This window comes from Arctopsyche grandis, chromosome 1 (assembly GCF_051622035.1).
Source record: "Arctopsyche grandis isolate Sample6627 chromosome 1, ASM5162203v2, whole genome shotgun sequence".
Classification (NCBI taxonomy): Eukaryota; Metazoa; Arthropoda; class Insecta; order Trichoptera; family Hydropsychidae; genus Arctopsyche; species Arctopsyche grandis.
In genome coordinates this window covers 33,560,293-33,570,481 of record NC_135355.1, presented here as the reverse complement: position 1 = coordinate 33,570,481, position 10,189 = coordinate 33,560,293, and positions in this window count along the sequence as shown.

The following is a 10,189-nucleotide window of genomic DNA, read 5'->3' as shown; positions in this document are numbered from 1 at the left end:
ACCCAACCCAACCTAACCATCACCGGAATCGAAGAATTCAACAATGCTAGATAACTTACGTTCTAACCTAACCTCACCTAACCCAACCTAACCCAACCTAACCCAACCATCACCGAAATCGAAGAATTCAACAATGCTAGATATACAACTAACCCAACCTAACCTAAGTATCACCGATATCAAAGAATTCAACAATGCTAGATATACAACCAACGTGCCAACCTAACCCAACCCAACCTAATCATCACCGGAATCGAAGAATTCAACAATGCTAGATATACAACTAACCCAACCTAACCTAAGTATCACCGATATCAAAGAATTCAACAATGCTAGATATACAACCAACGTGCCAACCTAACCCAACCCAACCTTACCATCACCGGAATCGAAGAATTCAACAATGCTAGATAACTAACGTTCTAACCCAACCTCACCTAACCCAACCTAACCCAACCATCACCGGAATCGAAGAATTCAACAATGCTAGATATACAACTAACCCAACCTAACCTAAGTATCACCGAAATCAAAGAATTCAACAATGCTAGATATACAACCACGTGTCAACCAAACCCAACCCAACCTAACCATCCCCGGAATCGAAGAATTCAACAATGCTAGATAACTAACGTTCTAACCCAACCTCACCTAACCCAACCTGACCCAACCATCACCGGATTCGAAGAATTCAACAATGCTAGATATACAACCTCACAACCAAAGTGCCAATCTAACCCAACCCAACCTAACTATCACAGGAATCAAAGAATTCGACAATGCAAGATATAAACCAAACGTTTAACCCAACCTCACCTTACCCAACCAAACCCAACCATCACGGGAATCGAAGAATTCAACAATGCTAGATATACAACTAACCCAACCTAACCTTAGTATCACCGAAATCAAAGAATTCAACAATGCTAGATATACAACCAACGTGCCAACCTAACCCAACCCAACCTAACCATCACCGGAATTGAAGAATTCGACAATGCTAGATAAACAACTAACCCAACCTAACCTAAGTATCACCGAAATCAAAGAATTTAACAATGCTAGATATACAACCAACGTGCCAACCCAACCCAACCCAACCTAACCATCACCGGAATCGAAGAATTCAACAATGCTAGATAACTTACGTTCTAACCCAACCTCACCTAACCCAACCTAACCCAACCTAACCCAACCATCACCGGAATCGAAGAATTCAACAATGCTAGATATTCAACCAACGTGCCAACCTAACCCAACCCAATCTAACCATCACCGGAATCGAAGAAATCAACAATGCTTGATATACAACTAACCCAACCTAACCTAAGTATCACCGATATCAAAGAATTCAACAATGCTAGATATACAACCAACGTGCCAACCTAACCCAACCCAACCTAACCATCAACGGAATCGAAGAATTCAACAATGCTAGATAACTTACGTTCTAACCCAACCTCACCTAACCCAACCTAACCAAACCTAACCCAACCTAACCTAAGTATCACCGAAATCAAAGAATTCAACAATGCTAGATATACAACCAACGTGCCAACCAAACCCAACCCAACCTTACCATCCCCGGAATCGAAGAATTCAACAATGCTAGATAACTTACGTTCTAACCCAACCTCACCTAACCCAACCTAACCCAACCATCACCGGATTCGAAGAATTCAACAATGATAGATATACAACCTAACAACCAAAGTGCCAATCTAACCCAACCCAACCTAACTATCACCGGAATCAAAGAATTCAACAATGCTAGATATACAACCAACGTGCCAACTTAACCCAACCCAACCTAATCATCAACGGAATCGAAGAATTCAACAATGCTAGATAACTTACGTTTTAACCCAACCTCACCTAACCCAACCTAACCCAACCTAACCCAACCTAAACTAAGTATCACCGAAATCAAAGAATTCAACAATGCTAGATATACAACCAACGTGCCAACCTAACCCAACCCAACCTAACCATCACCGGAATCGAAGAATTCAACAATGCTAGATAACTAACGTTCTTACCCAACCTCACCTAACTCAACCTAACCCAACCATCACCAGAATCGAAGAATTCAACAATGCTAGATATACAACTAACCCAAACTAACCTAAGTATCACCGAAATCAAAGAATTCAACAATGCTAGATATACAACCAACGTGCCAACCAAACCCAACCCAACCTAACCATCCCCGGAATTGAAGAATTCAACAATGCTAGATAACTTATGTACGTTCTAACCCAACCTCACCTAACCCAACCTAGCCCAACCATCACCGGATTCGAAGAATTCAACAATGCTAGATATACAACCTTACAACCAAAGTGCCAATCTAACCCAACCCAACCTAACTATCACCGGAATCAAAGAATTCGACAATGCAAGATATAAACCAAACGTTTAACCCAACCTCACCTTACCCAACCAAACCCAACCATCACGGGAATCGAAGAATTCAACAATGCTAGATATACAACTAACCCAACCTTACCTTAGTATCACCGAAATCAAAGAATTCAACAATGCTAGATATACAACCAACGTGCCAACCTAACCCAACCCAACCTAACCATCACCGGAATTGAAGAATTCGACAATGCTAGATAAACAACTAACCCAACCTAACCTAAGTTTCACCGAAATCAAAGAATTTAACAATGCTAGATATACAACCAACGTGCCAACCCAACCCAACCCAACCTAACCATCACCGGAATCGAAGAATTCAACAATGCTAGATAACTTACGTTCTAACCCAACCTCACCTAACCCAACCTAACCCAACCTAACCCAACCATCACCGGAATCGAAGAATTCAACAATGCTAGATATTCAACCAACGTGCCAACCTAACCCAACCCAATCTAACCATCACCGGAATCGAAGAATTCAACAATGCTAGATATACAACTAACCCAACCTAACCTAAGTATCACTGAAATCAAAGTATTCAACAATGCTAGATATACAACCAACGTGCCAACCTAACCCAACCCAACCTTACCATCACCGGAATCGAAGAATTCAACAATGCTAGATAACTTGCGTTCTAACCCAACCTCACCTAACCCAACCTAACCCAACCTAACCCAACCATCACCGGAATCGAAGAAATCAACAATGCTTGATATACAACTAACCCAACCTAACCTAAGTATCACCGATATCAAAGAATTCAACAATGCTAGATATACAACCAACGTGCCAACCTAACCCAACCCAACCTAACCATCAACGGAATCGAAGAATTCAACAATGCTAGATAACTTACGTTCTAACCCAACCTCACCTAACCCAACCTAACCAAACCTAACCCAACCTAACCTAAGTATCACCGAAATCAAAGAATTCAACAATGCTAGATATACAACCAACGTGCCAACCAAACCCAACCCAACCTTACCATCCCCGGAATCGAAGAATTCAACAATGCTAGATAACTTACGTTCTAACCCAACCTCACCTAACCCAACCTAACCCAACCATCACCGGATTCGAAGAATTCAACAATGATAGATATACAACCTAACAACCAAAGTGCCAATCTAACCCAACCCAACCTAACTATCACCGGAATCAAAGAATTCAACAATGCTAGATATACAACCAACGTGCCAACCTAACCCAACCCAACCTAACCATCCCCGGAATTGAAGAACTCAACAATGCTAGATAACTTATGTACGTTCTAACCCAACCTCACCTAACCCAACCTAGCCCAACCATCACCGGATTCGAAGAATTCAACAATGCTAGATATACAACCTTACAACCAAAGTGCCAATCTAACCCAACCCAACCTAACTATCACCGGAATCAAAGAATTCGACAATGCAAGATATAAACCAAACGTTTAACCCAACCTCACCTTACCCAACCAAACCCAACCATCACGGGAATCGAAGAATTCAACAATGCTAGATATACAACTAACCCAACCTTACCAAACCTAACCCAACCTAACCTAAGTATCACCGAAATCAAAGAATTCAACAATGCTAGATATACAACCAACGTGCCAACCAAACCCAACCCAACCTAACCATCCCCGGAATCGAAGAATTCAACAATGCTAGATAACTTACGTTCTAACCCAACCTCACCTAACCCAACCTAACCCAACCATCACCGGATTCGAAGAATTCAACAATGATAGATATACAACCTTACAACCAAAGTGCCAATCTAACCCAACCCAACCTAACTATCACCGAAATCAAAGAATTCAACAATGCTAGATATACAACCAACGTGCCAACCAAACCCAACCCAACCTAACCATCCCCGGAATCGAAGAATTCAACAATGCTAGATAACTTACGTTCTAACCCAACCTCACCTAACCCAACCTAACTTAACCATCACCGGATTCGAAGAATTCAACAATGATAGATATACAACCTAACAACCAAAGTGCCAATCTAACCCAACCCAACCTAACTATCACCGGAATCAAAGAATTCAACAATGCTAGATATACAACCAACGTGCCAACCTAACCCAACCCAACCTAATCATCAACGGAATCGAAGAATTCAACAATGCTAGATAACTTACGTTTTAACCCAACCTCACCTAACCCAACCTAACCCAACCTTACCCAACCTAAACTAAGTATCACCGAAATCAAAGAATTCAACAATGCTAGATATACAACCAACGTGCCAACCTAACCCAACCCAACCTAACCATCACCGGAATCGAAGAATTCAACAATGCTAGATAACTAACGTTCTTACCCAACCTCACCTAACTCAACCTAACCCAACCATCACCAGAATCGAAGAATTCAACAATGCTAGATATACAACTAACCCAAACTAACCTAAGTATCACCGAAATCAAAGAATTCAACAATGCTAGATATACAACCAACGTGCCAACCAAACCCAACCCAACCTAACCATCCCCGGAATTGAAGAATTCAACAATGCTAGATAACTTATGTACGTTCTAACCCAACCTCACCTAACCCAACCTAACCCAACCATCACCGGATTCGAAGAATTCAACAATGCTAGATATACAACCTTACAACCAAAGTGCCAATCTAACCCAACCCAACCTAACTATCACCGGAATCAAAGAATTCGACAATGCAAGATATAAACCAAACGTTTAACCCAACCTCACCTTACCCAACCAAACCCAACCATCACGGGAATCGAAGAATTCAACAATGCTAGATATACAACTAACCCAACCTTACCTTAGTATCACCGAAATCAAAGAATTCAACAATGCTAGATATACAACCAACGTGCCAACCTAACCCAACCCAACCTAACCATCACCGGAATCGAAGAATTCAACAATGCTAGATAACTAACGTTCAAACCCAACCTCACCTAACCCAACCTAACCCAACCATCACCAGAATCGAAGAATTCAACAATGCTAGATATACAACTAACCCAACCTTACCTAAGTATCCCCGAAATCAAAGAATTCAACAATGCTAGATTTACAACCAACGTGCCAACCTAACACAACCCAACCTAACCATCACCGGAGTCAAAAAATTCGACAATGCAAGATATTCTCCAAACGTTTAACCTAACCTCACCTAACCCAACCAAACCCAACCATCACGGGAATCGAAGAATTCAACAATGCTAGATATACAACTAACCCAAACTAACCTAAGTATCACCGAAATCAAAGAATTCAACAATGCTAGATATACAACCAACGTGCCAACCAAACCCAACCCAACCTAACCATCCCCGGAATCGAAGAATTCAACAATGCTAGATAACTTATGTACGTTCTTACCCAACCTCACCTAACCCAACCTAACCCAACCATCACCGGATTCGAAGAATTCTACAATGCTAGATATACAACCTAACAACCAAAGTGCCAATCTAACCCAACCCAACCTAACTATCACCGGAGTCAAAGAATTCGACAATGCAAGATATAAACCAAACGTTTAACCCAACCTCACCTTACCCAACCAAACCCAACCATCACGGGAATCGAAGAATTCAACAATGCTAGATATACAACTAACCCAACCTTACCTTAGTATCACCGAAATCAAAGAATTCAACAATGCTAGATATACAACCAACGTGCCAACCTAACCCAACCCAACCTAACCATCACCGGAATCGAAGAATTCAACAATGCTAGATAACTAACGTTCAAACCCAACCTCACCTAACCCAACCTAACCCAACCATCACCAGAATCGAAGAATTCAACAATGCTAGATATACAACTAACCCAACCTAACCTAAGTATCCCCGAAATCAAAGAATTCAACAATGCTAGATTTACAACCAACGTGCCAACCTAACACAACCCAACCTAACCATCACCGGAGTCAAAAAATTCGACAATGCAAGATATTCTCCAAACGTTTAACCTAACCTCACCTTACCCAACCAAACCCAACCATCACGGGAATCGAAGAATTCAACAATGCTAGATATACAACTAACCCAAACTAACCTAAGTATCACCAAAATCAAAGAATTCAACAATGCTAGATATACAACCAACGTGCCAACCAAACCCAACCCAACCTAACCATCACCGGAATCGAAGAATTCAACAATGCTAGATAACTTATGTACGTTCTAACCCAACCTCACCTAACCCAACCTAACCCAACCATCACCGGATTCGATGAATTCAACAATGCTAGATATACAACCTAACAACCAAACTGCCAATCTAACCCAACCCAACCTAACTATCACCGGAGTCAAAGAATTCGACAATGCAAGATATAAACCAAACGTTTAACCCAACCTCACCTTACCCAACCAAACCCAACCATCACGGGAATCGAAGAATTCAACAATGCTAGATATACAACTAACCCAACCTTACCTTAGTATCACCGAAATCAAAGAATTTAACAATGCTAGATATACAACCAACGTGCCAACCTAACCCAACCCAACCTAACCATCACTGGAATCGAAGAATTCAACAATGCTAGATAACTTTCGTTCAAACCCAACCTCACCTAACCCAACCTAACCCAATCATCACCGGAATCGAAGAATTCAACAATGCTAGATATACAACTTACCCAACCCAACCTAGTAAGTATCATCGGAATCAAAGAATTTGACGATGCAAGTCGTATTTTATGATGTTTAAAACTGAAAGTACATATGTTCATTGTATGTCCTTATATTGATCGTGAACTGCTTCCACTGCTTTCCATTTTGAACACCATCTTGAATCCGAATGTTTTTACAAGCTAATAATGATGAACGATTTTTCCCATATATTTAGTAGACGATGAAAATAATTTAAAAAGTGTTTGAGAGGTTCCGAAAATTTCGTTTGATCTGTCAATTTCTCAGAACTCAAAAGTATTAAAATTAAAACATGCATAACGCTCCTTCGAACATTTGTAGTATGCATAACGTGCATAACACTCCCTCGAAGTATGTACACAATTGAAACATAATTTGTAGGAACATACATGTAGTATGTATGTATGTATATACAAATGCATATTTCAAAATTACATCGAATTTTTCATAAATTTTAGATTATTTATTAAAAAAATAAAAATAAAATATACGAGGGGCTTTGGCGCCCCTCGCATCGAGCGCCCTTAGCACTCGCACATTTGCCATAGCGTATCTACGGCACTGGATAGAGAGGTTTAGCAGTTATGTTTAGTTTACAAAATGGAATTACATATTTCTCCGTGTATTGCGCGTTTTAAATGGAATAAAATTTTATTTTTTGTTTGAATATGTATCATATTTGCAAAAATAATGTGATAGTAAAATATAAATACAATTTCATAACTATCGAGAAACATTTAAATATAACAACACACATACAATTTATAAAATAAGTATTGTAATTATAATTTCATTACAAATATCAAGCAGAATCCAAACAAAGTACAATGATGGTATAAGAAGCTATGACTCCGATGAATGAATAAAAAAATAAAAAATTCGCCGTGAATAAACCTCCCATATTTAAATTGAATTTATTTTTTTGGGTGAGATTAGTAAATACATACAACAAATGTAGTGTTTCTTTGTCTGCAATACAATTATTTTTTATTATAATTTAATAATGATTGTATTATAAACATAGTATGTACATTTCTTAAATCGTTTTACCTGTTGATTTCAATATAATTAATTTTCCAATATTTTTTTTCATTACGTTTCCTTCAGACGTCAATATTTCTCCCAAAATTACAACTAATAACACAAGCAATATTTGACGAAGCATGTCTAAAGAAACCAATATCACAGCATCGTGGTCCTAAAACAGGATTAACATACATACATATGTACATGTGTCGACCGTATATATGTACATATGAATATAAAGGAAATTTTAAACTTAATAACGCAATTTTGAATGAGAGTAGGTATTAAAATGCATTGGTATATTATATTCTCTTTAATTTGCAATTACTCAACAAAAATAAAACATTAAACCCTTCCAGAACTACCTTTATACATATACTTATATATTTTATAATAAGTATATGTATAGACAAAATATATAATACATAAGTATATTTTATAAAAATTTATAATTTATACCTTATATATCTTATATCCAACTATAAACTGTATGACCACAACACACATAATTAAAGTATTGAGGCACAAGAAGATAAACTGAAAATAATTATTTATAAATATGTATATTTATTTCAATTGTATTTTTCAAATCAAGTCTTCTTACTGTCAATGTGAAATTATTTCCAATTTCTGCAATGTTTTCAGTGATTATATTAAATGCTCGTATTAAGGGTAAAACATCAATAGATCGGTAACGTGTAAATGAATTTTCATAAATATTCACAATGCCTTCGTGGTTTCTATTTTGCAATTCTGAATTGATCTTTTGAAGTTGTGAGCGGGTCAAAATTATTTCTGTCGTTAGTTGTAATATTGATAGTTGTGTTATCAACTGTGAGATGAATATTGCCAAGGTATAATAATAGTCCTTGAAAATATACAATAGGTAAATCCTATCTAATAAAACTAAAATCGTAAAAGATACGAAAACTTTTTGTATCAAAATCTCATTAATCTTCCCGCTATCCAATATTCTATTGACGCGCAAGAAATTCGAATACAAAGCAACTTTATTTTTGGCATTTTTGTGCTGACAAATAAGGGTTATTTCACTTGATAAAAATTCCACAAAAACCTGTGCAAAAGAAATATAGAAGAAAAATGAAGATTCTAAACGATTTAGCATCGTACAGCAATAATATAGATTTGTTAAACAATATATTGCAAAAATCGTCAGAACGAAAAGCTTGTAGGTAATGGTTAGTGAGATAGATTTTAAAACTTTTCCATCATATTTGATTGTCTGCAGACCGAACATCCAGAAACAAACGTTCACAATAATTGTCAACAGAACGTCAACGCAATGCATTTTATTTTACAATGATCGATTAAAAACTAATTTGTCTTCTTAATGAATAGTAAATTAAATGAACAAATTCAATTTAATTAATTATTGATTAAATTGAAACTTCTTTTTATTTTGTAACAAAAAAAATATTCATTTGTTTTTGTGATGGACTAACTTCAATTTTTAAAAATATTAGTTTTTGTATAGGTTTCAAATTATGTATATAATTATGTTCAATTATAATTACCAGAATTGTTTGTTTAACTAAGTTGAGAAAATAATCTATCAGCTATACAAGCATTCAATAAGATTTTTGGCGACTAAATGTGTCAAATAATTTTTTTAAATTATACCTTTCATGGACCCCCCAACATTGTCTATGCACCCCCAAATTATTTTTAATTTGACATAGACCACATCAGTGGTCACAGGGACCCCTGGGAAGAGAAATGTTATAATAACCCTGTTCGACACGAAAAATGGTTCAGAGACGAGATATGACTTTTCTTATAGATCTATGCCCAGTAAAAACGAATCTGGTAATAAAAAATGTTGATTGGCTCGAGATTCGGAGATATATGTGTTTTATAAATCGGGCGATTTTTCTATATCTTGGTGTTGTTCGGTCGATGTCTCAAAATCTGTCGATTTCTTGTTCAAAATGAATATTGGAATCTATAGTCGGGTATTGTATCTTCTATTTGTAGTACTTTTCAGTTTTCAAATCTATCTAAGTAGTCATCCAGTTCTAATCCAAAGTTTAAAATACGTATTTTCACTTGGGCTTTTTTCCCAC